This window comes from Mastigoproctus giganteus, chromosome 10, assembly GCF_048544385.1.
Source record: "Mastigoproctus giganteus isolate SK-2022 chromosome 10, ASM4854438v1, whole genome shotgun sequence".
Lineage (NCBI taxonomy): Eukaryota > Metazoa > Arthropoda > Arachnida > Uropygi > Thelyphonidae > Mastigoproctus > Mastigoproctus giganteus.
In genome coordinates, this window is record NC_143584.1 from 26143226 (window position 1) to 26158546 (window position 15321).

The 15321-nt window shown below is 39.5% G+C and overlaps 1 long non-coding RNA gene across 1 annotated transcript; it reads right to left on the reverse strand.

Moving 5' to 3' along the window:
- Window positions 1-466: 466 nt before the first annotated feature.
- Window positions 467-6340, reverse strand: LOC150078911 (uncharacterized). The gene is made up of 2 exons (XR_016547511.1): window positions 6227-6340; window positions 467-751 (listed from the first exon to the last, which is right to left on the reverse strand). It is a non-coding gene; the product is annotated as an uncharacterized LOC150078911 (long non-coding RNA).
- Window positions 6341-15321: the final 8981 nt, after the last annotated feature.

Here is a 15321-nt window from a genome sequence, read left to right on the forward strand (position 1 = left end):
TTAAAGGAGAACTTTAAAATGGTCAGGTTTTAAAAGAAGAGGGGTTGAATTAAGGTTAATTTGGATTTTGTTGGACTTCAGAAGCAATTTTTCAATCAAAGATTAATAAAATTCTCCAAACTAATCAGCAGCTTCCAGAAGTCGTTTGTATTTTTAATGAGCTGAATTATGTTATCTTATTGTAGGTCTGATTTAAAGAAAGCATCAACCACCATCAACAAAAACAAAATCCACTTTTATTAAAGAGAGTTACATTTTCTTAATATGTACATCAATTCTTTAAAGATTATCTTCATTCAAAAAAGCATATAGTAATGGGACAGAAAAATGGAGAAAAAAACAGTAGCTCTTAAATGATCTGTATACGGCGTGACAAAATATTCTTTCGAAATTATATTTGTTACATACAAAAAAATAACAAGTTTACAGATACTTATTATAGTATATGGTACATCCTTGGGTTGCCATTTTTATATTCAAATCATGTCTGGCTGCGTGTTTATTTACTTCCTATTTTACCCATTGATGGAAACATATTACTTAGTGATCGTCCGACCTCTTCCATCACATCGTCATGAGATTTCTTCGCAAGTTCGGCTAATTCTTTCGCTCTTTTTGACATCCCCAAAGTAGCCTCTTCAGGTGACCTTCTAAATTTTTCAACGATGTGAAAGCTTTCCAGAACTCGGTGTTCCAGTGGAGTCAGTGGACGTGACACATATTGGGACAGAATGGTAAACAGTAGCACCAACTAAAGAAGAAAAGCATAGAATCTTATTAAATAAAGCGACCATTAAACAAATAATCTCATAATTAAATAATTAGCATAACATTTTTATTCTTTGAAATTAATTAATGTCCATTGGCATGGGTAAAATCTTGGGACCTCCACGTACCATAACACTAATGAACAATTCAATAAATAACAGAATTAAGAGAACTGTTTCCAGTTTAATTTACTTCATTAATTGGAAACAGACCCAGTGAAATATCGCCAATATTGCTCTGTAAATTGCGTGTATTCTGAGGTCCATTTTCTGTTTGCTGGAAGAAAAACCCGGGTTCCTGGGAGGAAAAACCATGCTGTCCTCGCCTGAGACCGACTAACTCAGCCATATTCTGGAAAGAACCATAAAAATTCCTTCTGTCATCGACGAGATTCGAACTCAAGCAGAAGGACCAAATTAATTCCTCATCATAACAACAGGAACTTGCAGAACATGAATCTCCCAAGATGGAGAACTACTGAGAACACCACGCAATTCTACAGTATGGTTTCTTCAGGTCAAGTGTTATTGGATCTGATTTCTTCTAATCAGTGCCTGTATGCACTTTCTTGGCTCTGCATTCTGGAACAAGTCCAGATATGCACTGTTAATGACCATTTGTCCAGATGTGGGGATCAGAAACTCTCTCGTGGAATGAGTTCGAATTCCGTCCAGACAAGAAGAATATTTTGGACATTTTTTCACGTGGCTGAGTACTTGATCTCGAAAATGTTTCAGGCTTCCAAATAGGGGAATAAAAGAATTTTTCAAATAATTATGCTTGAAAAACACACTAATTTCTGAATTTTCAATTAAAATTAATTTTGAAATATGGGTAATTTATTTGCAAATTAATCTAATTAATTAAAACTTTAATTAACATATAGTACAATGCACAGTTGTTCTTCTGGCCATTTAGCTGTTGAATCCCTATTGGAGCCCACCATTGCACACACATGGCCCCGTGGAGGCAGACCAAGTACACCAGTATTTTAAGTAAGTACTCTGGCAGGTCCTGCCACCTAGTTTCTTGAGATTTCGGTGGCTAGGACCTAATAAAAAAAAGCGGTAGGATTGAGCGCTGAAAGGGTCAGAGGCCGAGATGAATACTTGTACAATGGAATTTGAAAGTTTTAAATTTAGACTGTGGGGGACTTACACTGAGAAAGTGAACAGAGTAGGGGAGGAAACAGGAAGGGGTCGATAGAGGATATGACCCCTGTGGTCAGTGAGGCAGACCCATGTCCCACCAGGAGGAAAAGAGGGCGAGGAGGGGAGGAGACAGTGAAACCATCTCTTCCCCATCCCCCAGGGAAGTGGAAAGAAAGTACCATGCAAGAGAGCACAGGATCGCCTATGACGTTGACAGCAGAGCTGCGATGAAGTCAAGTTCGTGGTAGTTCTTCTATTTAAGTTCTTCTAAAGAGACGTCAACTGCTAGCGTTGTGGGTCACTGGGAAAGTCCCGTCCTTGCAGTTCAAGCTGTTAAGGTTGCGGCTAGCATTTTGTCATCAAGTTTTCTGTTATAATCTTGTTCCGTTTCAAGGAGGAGAAGTCCTGGTTGGTGATATGTTTTAGCATTAGCATTAGCATTAGTAGAGGCATTTGATGCAAGAAAGCAAGCTTATGCAGCATCAGCCAAAAAAAAAAAAAAAAAAAAAAAACCACTTCCACTTCACCCCTCTGTTCGTTCAAAATACCTGTCCAGCTGAGCCTTAAACTTATTTAGGCAATCAACCTCCACCACAAGGGATGGAAGTCTGTTCCACCAACCAACCACCCGCTGGCTAAAGGCAAATTTCCGCACGTCTATCCTACATCTGTCTTTCCTCAATTTGAATTTATGCCCGCTCAGGTGATTTTTCTGAGCTAGAGGAAGAATCCCATCAGCATTGAGCATGCTTAAACCATTCAAGGCTTTATACACCTCTATCAGATCACCTCGCTGGTGCCTAGTCTCCAGACACTGTAATTTGCAAAACTTAAGCCTTTCTTCGTAAGAGCACCCCTTTGTTCCATTCACTAATCTTGTTGCCCTTCTCTGTACTCGTTCCAGCAGCTCTACATCCTTCTTGAAATGAGGCCTCCAGACCTGTATACAGTACTCTAGGTGTGGCCTGACCATCGCCTTATACAATGGAATAATCACCTCCTTATCCCTGCTGGAAAAACTCCTGTATATCATTGACAATACTCCATGAGCTACTCTTGCAGCCCTTCTGCACTGCTCAGAGAACTTCATATCTGCCTGCACAACCACCCCCAAGTCCCTTTCATTCTCTACCACTGTCAGTGTAGTACCACAGAGTTGATACGTTGCTCTGGGGTTGCTGTTTCCCATGTGTAGTACTTTACATTTATCAATGTTAAACTTCATTTGCCACCTCTCAGCCCATCTGCTCAACCTTTCCAGATCCTGTTGCAGCAGCATAGTGTCAGTAGTGTCCTTGACAACCCTGCCAACCTTTGTATCGTCTGCAAACTTGGACATTAAGCCCGATATACCATCATCAATATCATTTATAAATACAGAAAACAATAATGGACCCAACACTGAGCCCTGAGGGACTCCACTAATAACATCAGTCCACGATGAGCAGTGTCCATTGATTACCACTCTCTGTCTTCTCCCCCTCAACCACCCCTTTATCCATAGCAGCAATTTGCCTCCAGTGCCACACTGCTCCAATTTGTGTAGCAGTCTTCCATGTGCAACAGTATCAAAAGCCTTTCTAAGATCCAAGTATATAATATCAAAGTTATTCCCTGCATCCAGTTCTTTTGTGACTGCATCATAGTATCCAATCAAGTTGGTCAGGCAAGACTTCCCCTTAACAAAACCATGCTGCGTCTGAGCTATAACTGAAGTCTTGTCTAAATGATCCTGCAGTGCTTCTTTAACCAGTGCCTCCATTAATTTTCCTGGAACAGAAGTTAAGCTCACAGGTCTATAATTACTTGTGTCAGCCTTTGATCCTCCTTTGTGAATTGGGGTCACATTTGCACATTTCCAGTCTATGGGTACCTCCCCTGAGTCTTTGGGTTGTCAGAGTCGGGTGGCATTTCCTCAGTGTATGGAAATTTGCGTCTTTCCTCTCGCGAAGAGGTCCTGGGCGAATCGTGACAAAGCTTTACTTATATTTTTAGATGGATACCTGGATCATGTCGGTTAGTGTTGTTATTGGGTTTAAGGGGGGCATCAGAGACTTAGGGCATATTAGCACTTAGGACAATTTATGTCTGTAAATTGCACACGTTCTGTGGTAGATTTGCCTGTTTCTGGATGAAAAATCCGAGAGTTTCCGGGAGAAAACCATGCTACCCTCACTAACTCAGCCACGTTGTGGAAAAGGCCTATAAAAATTCTTTGTCATTGTCAGTATTCTAACTGAGCTCTTCTGGACCGTGAGGAGGGCAGTGATTATACCATATGTTTATAGATACAATATAACTGCTGGTGCTCCATATCCGTTCATTTGTACATAACCAATGAACAAATATAATGAGTCCTTCCACAATTGTTTTTAGAAATTCGAAATTTATTGACTCCATTATACAGGGTGTTTCAATTAAAAAGCACCGAGGTCTATCTCTATTTATACGTTTAGGCTATTTAAAGTCCTGTCCTTTTTTTTCTTTTTGCATTTCGGCTGAAGTTTTTGAATTCGATGTTAAAATTGGACTAAGTATTACTGTTTAGACTTGACAATTTCTAAATTTAAACTTGGCCTAATCAATTGCTTTTTTCTCAACGGGAAAACTATTCCCCGTCCTCGTTTATTTGTGAGAAACACTCACTATAGGAATTTAAAAAAAAAAACTGTCATAGGGCCAACCCTGTAAATTGCGTCAGTGGTCTGGTCGGCTTGCCTGTTTTGCTGCACGAAAAATCCGCGATTTCGAGGGACAACAAAAGTTTCTGTCCTCGCCTGAGACCAGCTAACTCGGCCACGGCCTGAAAAAGCTATAAAAACCCTCGTATCATTGATACTACGAGAGTATGTTGTATCTAATATGTAGGATGACTCCTAAACGGTTTAGATTTTCAAACTTTTAAATTCTAAAAAGTTCTTCCCAGTACACGTCATTATTCAGAACTTTCTTCATTAATCTAACAAGTTTTCTGTTTGTTTAAAATTCTTCTAACATTAATTTGTATTGCGTGAAGTAATCAATCGTCTTTGATTCTGATAACCTACTTACTGACGAAAGCAAAATACAAAGCATAACGAGAACGTTTTTTTTTTTTAACCATATAGTGTTTCCATCTGGTGATGAATGTGGGAACTATTAAAACTGAAATCGATACAGCCACACGTTACTATTTAAAATAATAATAGTGGAACAAATAAATAAATTTTTTAAAATTTTAACCATAAACCCGAACTACATATACAGTAAACCCTCGATTTAACGGACTAATAGGGGAGAAGGGGTGTCTGTTAATGCCGAAAGTCCATTAATCGAATGTAACCTGAGGGGGCATTTTTTTTATTGTGCTTAACGTTAAAAAAAAGTTTTAATACAATATACAGTACTGTACAATATAAAATTATAATAAAGAATATGTAATATTCTGTTGTAAATATAAAATGTTGCAATTTGGCCTTTTATTTACGGATATCAGAAACTGTTTGTTTTTTAAAGCCGTAAATTTCACAAACACGTGCGACTGAGACGCTTTGTTCTAATTTTTCAATTAGCTCCAATTTCTGTGAATTTAAGTTCACACGCTTTTTTTTAACTCCTCTATCACTTTATGCCATTTTTAAACAACCTGAATCACTTGAAACAACCTGACCGCACGATAACTTGAAGCAGACTGAGACCGAAACAAAGCGGGTCGGTAGACCTGCAGTTTAGTGTCCCGAGCCACGTTCAGCTCGAAAGTCACCGCCTGCTCTTATCTATTATCTGTATTCTGGGAAAACAGCTATTTGAACATGTTTTCAGGAAGAACAAAAAACAATTTCTTGAATTTGATTATAAAAATAAAAGTAGCTAATTATCAAAACAATAATGGAAATAGGTAATTATTATTAGCTTTTAATTAGTAATAACACTGAAGTTTGTATAACCTAAAAAAATAATATGGTCGAGATTAATATGTACATTATTATTTGTCCGGTCCGTTAAATCTGAAATCCGTTATATCGGGGTACGTTAAATCGAGGGTTTACTGTAATTATCAATATCCAAAGTTTCTGAACAGCAGAATTTTGAATTCACCTCGGACTGCAGTTAAAAAAAAAATTATATTAAATTAAAATTCAAATGCTAAACATTCTGGAGGAACCTTTTCGGAATTTAAGAAAAGCTTGCAAATATATACGCTGCCAAAAGTATCGATGTACAGTATTTGGTGGTCTACACGCTAATAAACGAAGAGAAAATAAAATTTCGTTTTAAATTTCATTTTGATAATTGAAAGGTCACTTGAATTACTTGTGCCAACTTACCCATAATGTCATGTTGCTATGAGCACTGAGAACCAGCTGGAAGAGAAAAGGACAACCCGCTTTTTCTAGTTGATGGTTTCTTTAGTTCCTATAGGTAATACTGCACACACGTAGGAATATTACCACCAAAAACGCCAACTACTATCACATGACAAGTCTTCTCCACATGTGAAGAGCTCACTTTCTCCGCTAGGATCTCTCATCTATATTGTGAATTGCTAAAGATAAGATCATTTCTCCTTCTTCCTGGAAAAATAACACCCTGGTGACAGCTAAGGGTCAAAGTTGTCTTCGTGATATCTGCTACACAATTAGGTAGTATTTCTGAAAAACTAAACCTTTTCATAATAGATAATAAATCGTTCTGAAAAACTTTTCTTTATTCCCTCCTTCCCTCCCTCCCTCCGATACTTCCCTATTTAAGGAGCTGTTTTTATGATGGTTGTTTAGCACGAAAGAAGTCACTTAGCTCGGTTTTTCTTCAAGATGCCAACTCTACTCGCTAGCTCTAAGTATACTTGATTTTTAAAACTTTTTAATGATTTTGATGAATCTAACTCCAAAAATTGCCCAAGTTAAATTTCTATAGAGAGTTAAAAATAAAATAAACAAATAATAATAACCATCCTTTCAAAAGTTTGTGTTAGCGATTAACACGTTTCTTGTGTCCAATATCAATCTGGTGTGGGCAAGGCGAATGGGTGCATTTCGAACCGGTGGGCTGCTTCTTCGCAAAACTAATCACAATTGATGTTCAGCGTGCGAAACATTCGGACTGGGTTGGAAACGAACATCCAGTTGAAGCCCCTCTCGTTGCCTTGTTAATTCATAGCTTAACCTGACCAACTTTTTTGTGATCAGATTTACAAGGATGGAAATCTTGTTTGAAGATGGTGGATTACCTCGGACTAGAATCAAGGTTGGCACGAAAAATGCTCCTCATAGAAAAAGGTTTTTTTGAGGTCACGGTTCGGCCACCTTAGGATCCGGTATTTGGCAGACAGGAATCTAACGAGATTAAACGGAGCAGTGGCCCAGGCTGAGGAAGTTTATAAGCTAGCTCGAGAACATACCGTGTTACAAGGTTGAAATACCATATCCCTCTGAAATGTTGTCTCGCAAACTAGTGTCCCATGGTTTTCCCTTTTCTTTTCAGCGAAGTAATGGGCAAAGGCAGATTGGTATTTCTTCGCATGTTTCTGAACTATGCCACTGTGGAACCTTCTAAATAGGATATCCTTCTAGAGTTACGATAATGTAAATTTTCAGTCTCTTAGTGCTGAAGATTATTTGAGAACCCTTGTTCAGCGTTGTACACTGGTGTGCAAAACTTAAGGACCAGTTAGGTTTTCTGTAGCTTCTCATAGGAGTGGCCTGGATATGGGAAAAGCATACAAAAGGAACCTCGTGAGGTGCAGAAATGAAGGAAACAACACTGACACAACAACGGAAACAAAACGGTACAGAGGGACTTTATTCAAAAATGGCAACATAGCACTGGCTGCCATGATACAGATGCATCACTGCAAAAGATGGAACAAAGGGAAGAGGGGCTCCTCAGTAGGAGATATGACCACCCCTAATATCGATGCAGGCTTTGCACCGCCTGTCCATACTTAAAAGAATGTTGCTGATAAGTTCTTGGGGTAACTTCGTCCATTCCTCTGACAGCGCCATCTTCAGCTGGTGAACATTTTCTGGTGGGTGTGGACGTGCGCTAGGCGTTTCCCCAGAGCGTCCCAGATGTATTCGATGGAATTTAGATCGGAGGAAACAGGCAGGCCAACCGATACGAAAGACGTCCTCACTTTCCAAAAGCATTTCAACAGCTTATGTGCGACGGGGTGTGGCGTTATCACCCATAAACACGAACTCGGGGCCAATGGCACCTAGGAACAGACCGCCTTCCAGTATCTGGAGTTGTGTACATCCATCCAAGATAACGCCTCTCCAGACGAGAACACCTCGACCGCCACATAGATTCCTTTCAGTGATGTTTGCGGGGTGATACTGCGTGCTAGTCTCTCGCCAGATTAGGTGACGTCCAGAATCGCTGCGAGACTGAATCTACTCTCATCGGTAAATAGTACCTTGCTCCATTGCGCTGCTGTCCAGTCCTTGTGTTCGATGCAACACTGTAATTGGTGTCTCCGATGGCAGGTGTTAAAGGGACACAGCGTACTGACCGTCGGGCAAACAGTCCACCTTTGTGGAGACGCCTGGCCACAGTAAACCGCGATATCCTGCGTCCTGCTCCTGTGCAGTTGGTTTGCAATCGATCCTGCTGTGTGGTGTCGGTCCCTCTTGGCCTGTAGAAGTATATAGCGTTTATCATCGGGCGTTGTTTTCGTGGACGACCACCACTGGTCCTTCGTACCTGACGTTCTGAAGGCTAACCACGCACGTGAGACGATGCTATTGGCGATACCGAACTCTGCAGCCACACTCCTCACACTTCGACCTTCCTCGAGCTTTCCAATTATTCGACCCCGGGTAAAGTCATCCAGATGTTATCTACTGGCCATTTCATTGTCTGTACCACTGTATGAAACCAATCGAACGTCTGTAACAATCGTGCTCACCATTCGGTAATTTGCACAACTGCTGAACTGCTGCTTTTATCTGTTTATGTGAGCCCTCTCATCACGATTCAAATCTTTGCACGTGCACCAGCTTTCTACTGAACGGCCACAGTTATGCAAATCGCCACAGGCTGTCTCGTTTGATTTTGTGGTTGTAACCTTTAGAAATAGTGTTGGTCCTTAAGTTTTGCACACCATTGTATATTGCAGCAGTGCTTTTTCACAAATTTTCATTATGGAAACTAAGTGATATGAGGTATGTAATCTTTCGAAGTTATGGGATGACCATTCTTAGGCATAGGTCTAATTGCAGAGTTTTATCAGTTTTCAGGACGTTGACTGCTTGGAAGGACAGGTCGAGTATGAAATTCTTCAGGAACAGAAATACCTAATCGTATTTCTCTGTTGATTTTATGTGAAATTCTTCAATTAGTAGCAAGCCTCTTGTAGACAACTCCTCGGTTGGTTTTAAACCTGGCTCTCGCGAAAGATGCTCTTGCATGGTAGTGTATTTTCGTACTTTCACGTAGTGGGCATTTCCTAAAGGCCCTGTAAGGCTACTTCTTTTCACTGAAAAGAAGTATCTTCGGGAGAGAACTAACTATGCTTGGTCTAACAGCATATGAGTACTTCTTTGACACCTATTTTGGCAATCTTTTTAAAATATAGGGCAATGGAGTCGGCGATCTCGACAACCTTTAGGTTGTCGAAAGTGTTCGTAACAGTGCACCATGATGAATCAAATACCAGAAGAATCCGTTTACTATCAGCGATCCAATGATGGAACTGTCGTCCAACACCCTATCACAGGTAAAATTTTATTGTCATTTTTCTGTTGAATATATTGCAGATATCATAATCACAGTAAACCATTCCCCGAGTAGGGCTAAACTGTGTATGTAGAAACCTCACGAAGTCAAGGTTGCCACACAATAGCGCCGATTTAATCCCTCAATCATTAAATGGGGTAAAATGGGACTTAAAATGGTGTTGCGCTGTCCCCCCGTGTGCGTCTAATAACTTTTTAAACGCTACTATCATCTTCGCCATCCCCAAATACCCCAAGGGAAAATGATCCCACTCTCCTAGGAGCATTTTAGCCCCAGGCTGTCCCTCCCCCTAGAGCTGTGGGGATAGCCCAAAAACTTCGCCAGCGTGCTACGAGGTGAATTTCCAACACACCAATTTGTGTGACACGACATTTTTCATCAATTTTCACCCTCTATAAGAACTAATGAATAGCCACACGATTATCCAGACACCGCGTAAATCCGACATGAAATGCGAAATGCTGGAAGAAACGCAGGGAAGACCTACTAAACAGCCTGAAGTGTCTCACCCCGACACAGACAATGATCAAATGTTGCAGCCTGGGGATACAAGGGAATTGTTTCCCCAGGCTTGGGATTGTTCTTTTCCGGTTCTTTTTCTTTGCCCATGGCAAAGAAAAAGAACTGGAAAAGAACAATCCCAAATACAGACTACAAGGAGTCAGAGTGATATACAAGAAGGAACTGGCTCCCAACAAAAAAACACGAAGAGACCAAAAATACGTCCTCAAGCTCCCAAGAAATGTAATCTAATCTTAGGAGAGACTTCTATGATCCAATGTAACTTAGTCTTATTTCTCACAGCCATTTAGAAACGTATTTTAACATCATTAGTTAATTCTTCGAGGGAAACAGTGGAATTAGAAAATTTTTTTATTAAAGAGGTCGTCAAGAAAGTCCTGTTCTGAAGTATTTTGAGGTACATCGTAAACGACCATGGTTGGATTCAATAACTTTGGAGAGTCAGATTTTAGTTTAAGTTCATTTAATTTATTACAGTCTCTTAGATAATTAAGATCACTGAAGGAAGCTGTTTCCACTTGCAACACCTTTATCCCGCAATTTTCTGATCGAATTAATCTTTAAGGATTTAATGTCTGGCTTTAAATTATTGGTAACTATCTCGTGTATCTCTTCACTTGTTTTCAGAGGACAATAATCAATGTCAGCTTTTATAATCAATACATGCTTAGCCTGGGCGCTCGGGGGTAACAGAGCCTCAGAAGGAATCGATGAAACACCGGTGGAAACGACACTGGCGAAGGAAGCCTTAGGAGTAGAAGTTATCACAGGTGGATTGTTCATTTTTAGGTTAAGATCTGTTAAATTTTCCTCCAAAGTATTTATTTTAGTCTGAAGATCAGAGAGTAAGCGATCCTTGGCAATGAGATCCTCCTTCATGGAATCCATCTTAATATTCAGTTGAATATTATCATTACATTTAATGTTTAGTTCGTCAGTTAGAGAATCTATTTTAGATTTTAGTTGATCCCTCTGAGCAGACCAAGCAGCAGCAGCCTTGGCATTCTCTAACTCCGTTTTGTTAGCCCAAGAATTGTAAGAGTGAAGTATGTCTTCCGACTTGGACCAGATTAACCAAGATAAGGTGATCAATCTAGAAGAAATTATTCCACCTTCCTTGAATAAACTTATAAATTGTTCTCTATAAGCCCTAAAAGCATTAGATAAATCCTCATTAGCATTACTAGATGTTTCACTTGAGTTAGGAGAGGTGTTTGATTTCTTAGGACTAGGTTCAGGGCATTTAGCCCTAACATCAACTAATTTAACCGTTGGATTCAAATTTTCTACATGCTGAGGAGCAGGAGTCAGTTCCTTAGGCATGTCCCCAAAAGAACAAGAAGAATCTTCAGAACTACTATTATCCATCATGAAAACAAAATGTACAATGTATTTAGTCCCTTCCAATAAGCAGCCGTCACTGTTAAATGATATAACTAGGCAATTTGAAGATAATAGTATTTAATGTTAAATACACCAGGCGCTAAAAAAAATATATTTAAAATTAAGTAATTTAATTTTAATTATTCTCACAAAGTTTGAGCTCAATCCACATAATACGGACGGAGATATGGGCGTTTAAAGCTAGAAACGTTTAGCCCAAACCAGGCCACAATGGAAATAGAAGGGCAGTTTAAGTTCCACAAGAAGAAATGACTATAACTCAGTCCCTAATGCACAAAATCCCACCAAACTCCTTGGAGGGGATCCTTAGGACAAGAAGAGATTATATACCAAGTGGAAAAATAATATGAACACTTTAACACAATATTCACACAATTTAGAGTCTTACCAATATATATACACAGATAAAGGCAGCCATTATAGTAACATAAATTATCAACATATATATAATTCCATACGCTTAGTACTGGGCAACCAATATTTTGCCCTAAAGATACACTGTAAATGTTCACTCATCATACCCACCAAATGTCCACCACCAAAAGTAAAACTAATGTAATTCAATGAGAGCTACACGAAATGGCGGCCTCCAGTGGAAGCAGCCATATTACAAGATGGCGGCCAAGATGGCAGCTTTCAATTTTCACAAGTCCGCCAAAATTTCCCACCAAAGCAACTGATTGGCCATTACTTTGGGGAAGAAGACATGGCTACCATAAACAAAGTAAATTTAATATTGTAGGCAAAAGCTTAAAAATTTTATATCTTCTATACGGCTGGGTATTGGCACAAAATAAAAACAAAACTGTGACCCCAGTGCCACTAACAGCCACCCTGGTATGCCAGAAAACAAAAGAAAACCCTAGACACCCCTGTACAGAGGTCAAGGGCCACCAAACAAGAAATAATACTGTCTGAGAAGAAAATCAATGTTAACCAGCAGCCATTTTTTTACGTTAAAGCAGCAAGATATTATCGATGAAATTGAAGAATGGTTTTTTGTTTAGCAAAACGCCATTTCCTCTCAGACAGTCACAAAAATAGTATCACTTCACTCACCACATCTTCTGCTTTCAGGGACACAAAAACTTATAGGGGGGATGGCCTAAAAACACTTCTACAAAGATAAATTCCAAGAGACTAAGTGCCACACAACATCACTAAGCAAACGCTACGCGACTATTAGTAGCAAGTAAAAAAAAAAAAAAAAAAAAAGTAGCAGCACGAAAAGCAATGCAAAGAAAAAAAGAAAGGCTTCCTTGCAACAATAATAATAATAATAAACGTTGAGCATAATATCGTAAACTTGAATTAAACGCGCGTACTTAGGTTCAGAAAGACAGGTTAATATCAATATAATTTTAATACCAAATGTTCATCTTCTTCATCAGACGAAAACAGTTGAAGGAATTCATCGGGAGAGTCTTTTTTTTTTTTTTTTTTTTTTTTATTAACACACAACTGTATATACATTCTCTAATATACATTAATCAATTTATATACAATATTTATATACAGATTTTATATACATACTCTTATATATACTGTAGTCTTTCTGTACATTTGATTGTGTGTGTCCTGATAAGAAACACCAGGGATTAACCAACACCTGGATCAACCATTCTCGGAGTGTGCTGTAATGCACAAATCCCGGAAGTAGTGCTATACTGCTAGGTGCGAACAATCCTGCCCCCAAGGCTGCCCAAACTTGGAGGCCAGCGAAAAAAAAAAAAAAAAAATTTCCAAATAAGAACAATGTATACTTGTTGAGACAAAAGCAACATTATACAAATATTTACATGTAAATAACAAATACATACACTTAGAATGATATTAACTTAACAATAACACTTAGAAACATTAACCGGTTTCTACACCCAAAAGAGAAAGTGCAATACTATTGACATTAAGCTTCCAGGTCTGAGGCTCCCAAGCCCAGATGCAATCAAGCAAAACTCCCAACATACACTGCCAGTTCATTTTCTGATAGGTTCCTTATAATTGATCTCTTAGAGAACACTGCAGCAGCAAAAACCTGCAATGCCTGAAAATTAGACACTCCTGTTCACAAACTCCTGCACGTTGTTTTCAGCTAGATCGGGAATCAGTTCGAAAAGACGATGCCTCTCAACATCATAAAATGGGCAATGAAACAGTGTATGCAGCCAAGTTTCCGCCTCACCACAAGAACACCACGGATCTGGCTCCAGACCCCATGAACATAATTTGTCTCGAAAGGACCCATGTCCTGTCAGCACATAGTTGGTGAACATTGAAGGACAAAACCATGACGAAACTGTTTTAGAAGTAGCAAAGTCCGCAGCAGGAATAATATTCCTAGTTATTTCTCCCACCTCCGACGAAATCCACCGATTCCTCCAAATCTCTATTAGTTCATTCCAGATTCTAAGTTTCTCCTCCTTAACACTGGCATCCAGGTTGATGGAAATGTCCAAATAATTAGCAGGGATTTCCTTTCTCATAGCATATAACATTCCACGATATGCAATGTAGAGATCAAGAGGAATAGATCCAGCAATTACCTGTAGCGCAGCCGTAGATACCGTCCTCGGGGCATGCAATAGGGCCAACAACATAGATCTTTGTAATGACATGAGTTTGTTTTTTATTTTTACTTTAATCACTGATCCCGACCACACACCAGCCGCATAAGCAACAATTGGCAGGAAGATAGTTTTGTAATACAGTGACATCGTTCGTTTGTTAAGTCCCCATTCTGTTTTGGAGATTCTAATCACCGAAGACGTGAATTTCTTGATTTTATCATTGAGGTGTGATACGTGCAAATGGAATCCCAGCCTATCATCCAGAATAACTGCTAGGTATTTAGTGCTAGACACAAAAGGAATTTGTCTTCCATTTAACAATACTCTGGGCGGACGGTTATAATCAAAATGTTTTTTAAACACCATGAAGTTAGTTTTCTTAGATGAAATTTTTAACTTGTTTAAGGACTCAGAAAAGTCCTCCAGAACATCTCGTATTCTCTGCTCCAGCATCAATCTAGACCCACCAGGAACTCCAACAACCAGGTCATCCGCGTAGGCCACCTGCAGGCATCTTGAGGCACTAGGCCTATTCAGCCACTGATCCAAAACTGTGTTCCAAAATATAGGACCCAAAACAGATCCCTGCGGGCACCCTCGACTGATATATTTTCCAAACGTCAGATGTTTTGCACAGACCCTCACCAGCCTATCACAGAAGTAAGAACGAATTACTCCATATATGTATCTGTCACATCGAGACATTCTTAAGGATGTTAACACACTCTCCCACCACACAGAATCAAAAGCTTCGCTCAGTCAAAACCGGAGAGTCTGCTGGCTTTAGAGGCCAATTTGTCACTCTGGAATAAGATGGAGTCTATTCTCTACAAAACTTATCTGGAGTCCGAAAAGTCCGCTGCCAAAGTCGAAGTTTACATGAAAGGAGGAGCAAAAAATATGCAACAGCGCGCTACCTCCTATGCTGACGCGCTGAGGATACCCGCACAGAGCGGCCATACCGCCACACAAGCAACCCAGCAAAAGACAAAAGTCACCACCCAAAGACCCAACCTAGTGGTTCTCAGGCCTCTAAACAAAGAGGACAACCAAACTAGTGAAGGCATAAAGCAAGTACTCATGGACAAACTCTTTGAAGATTTAAAACCCACTAAAATAAAAGCAGTAAGAAAGACTAGGAATCCAGGTGTGATTATCGAAACTGAGACCACAGAAGAGATAAAGCAAAT